This window comes from Octodon degus, unplaced genomic scaffold (genome assembly GCF_000260255.1).
Source record: "Octodon degus isolate 3935 unplaced genomic scaffold, OctDeg1.0 scaffold00331, whole genome shotgun sequence".
In the NCBI taxonomy this organism is placed as follows: domain Eukaryota; kingdom Metazoa; phylum Chordata; class Mammalia; order Rodentia; family Octodontidae; genus Octodon; species Octodon degus.
The window spans coordinates 1,035,108-1,037,167 of record NW_004524907.1 but is presented as its reverse complement, the minus strand read 5'-3'; the positions used below and the strand labels follow the sequence as shown (position 1 = coordinate 1,037,167).

The following is a 2,060-nucleotide window of genomic DNA, read 5'->3' as shown; positions in this document are numbered from 1 at the left end:
TAAAGGATTTAAGCATCTAGATTTTGGTAAGATTTGGGTACACATCAAAGTCTTAGAACCAATTCCCCATGAAGAGCAAGAAGAAACTATATGTGTAAAGAATCATTTGGTTTCAATCTTTATTTATTTATTTATTTATTTAAGTGTATTTGGTACAGGGTCTCACTATGAGCTCTGACTCATAGTGATCCTCCTGTTTCCAGTCTCCCCAGCATTACAGGTGTGTGCCACCACACCCAGACTCAGTGGCTGGCTCATCGCACATGGGGGCAGGGCCAGCAAGGCATATGGTGCTGGGGGTCAAACTCGTTCCCTTTGTTTAGATCTTAATCGGAGAAGAATGAATGGGGCCAGATGAAAGACGCATGCCCTTGTGTGATGAATGACTAAGATTAGACAAGACATGGTATTACTTTCATTCTGCTTCTGTCTATACCATGGGTGTTCCCCCTCACCACTTGATTGTCTATTCATTCAAAAGATTTAGGAGATGGCCTCAGTATGTTGCCCAGATTAGTGCCAAACTTGGGCTCAATTAGTCATCCCACTTCAGCCTCTCAGTTAGTTGGGACTTTTTGCAAGGACCACCACCCTTCCACTCAGCTTTTCTGTTAACATTTATTAGGTGACTATGGGCTAAGGGGTACAGCAAAGAGCCAAACGATATTATGCCTACTCCCATTAGGCCTCTATTCTGTTGGGGGAGTAAAATATTAAAAAAACATAACTACTCAAATATATTTATGGAAAACTATAGGTCATTACAAGAAAATAATGACAAAAAGATAATTTAGATTGAAGGGTCATGGAAGAAGTCTTTGAGCAAGTAATATTTCAGATCTTTTGTTTAGGCAAAACAGAGTAATTAATAAGACCCTTTCAAACAGAACATAGCACATTCTAAGGCCCTGAATCAAGAAAAACTTCAGGCAATTAGAAAAGGAGAAAAAAAGCCATTGTGATAGATGGAATTGAGTATGGGGGATAAATTCAAATTTGAAAGAGAGAGATCAAATGATTTATGTGGATGGAGCCTTTTAGGCAAAGGTAAGATTTTCTTTCTTTTTTTTTTTGTTTCTTTGTTTAAATTTTATCTCAGATACAATGGGACATTATTAAAGGCTTCTATCCAGAGCCATAACACAATTCAAATTATATTTAAGGAACATCTTCCTTGTGCTGGGTTGTAGCTCAACAGCAGAGCACCTACTTAGCACAGCAGAGGCTCTAGTTCAATCTGCACAAATATGGCAAAGAAACAAACCAAAAACCCAAAGAACAAAACCAAGAACATCTGTCTTGCTGTGTTGTGATGTGGAAAATGGATTACAGTGGGGCAGGAGAAGAGAGGCCCTAAGCTTGGCTAAGGGGGTGGCAAAATCAATGATTTAGGAGTAAAATTTTATAGTTGGCTGTGTAATTTCCCACTGATTCCATATCTGCACATTTAATGAACCACATATAGAAATATTCAGAAAAAATTACATCTGTATTGAATGTTATAGGCTTTTTTGGGTCACTGTTCCTAGGACAATATAATATAATAGCTCTTCACATAACTTTATATCATATAAGTAATACCAGTAATCTAGAGATGATTTAAAATATGTAAAAGGATATGCATAGGTTATATAAAATACTATGCTATTTTATATGCAGGAGTTGAACATCTGTAGATTGTGGTATTTATGGAGAGAAAAGTTCAAGAAGCAATCCCGCTCAGATATCAGGGATGACTATACAGATTACTTATATTTATTTTTTTGTTTTCCTATGGTTGTCTTTGTACTTTTTATTATATTACCATCTTTCCAACTCTATTTCTGCTTTATTTTTCTCTATCTTTCTTGGTGATTCACAACTATAACACAGTTTATGATGTATGAGGGCTGGAAGAGGGAGACATGGCTGGAGTGGTACAAATAAGCAACTTTCCCAGAAGAGTCTATATTCTATATTTATTTGTTTTATTAAAAAATATTTATTGAAGAGCCATGGATATAGCTCAGCAGTACAGCACATTCCTAGCAAGCACAAGGTCCTGAGTTCATATTACAAAA

The 2,060-nt window shown here is 36.4% G+C and overlaps 1 protein-coding gene across 1 annotated transcript in view; it reads left to right on the top strand.

Annotated features, from left to right (window-relative positions):
- The window catches only part of Pex11b (peroxisomal biogenesis factor 11 beta), an 8,626-nt gene that overhangs the window by 2,555 nt on the left and 4,011 nt on the right, over positions 1-2,060 (top strand). The window lies entirely within an intron of this gene.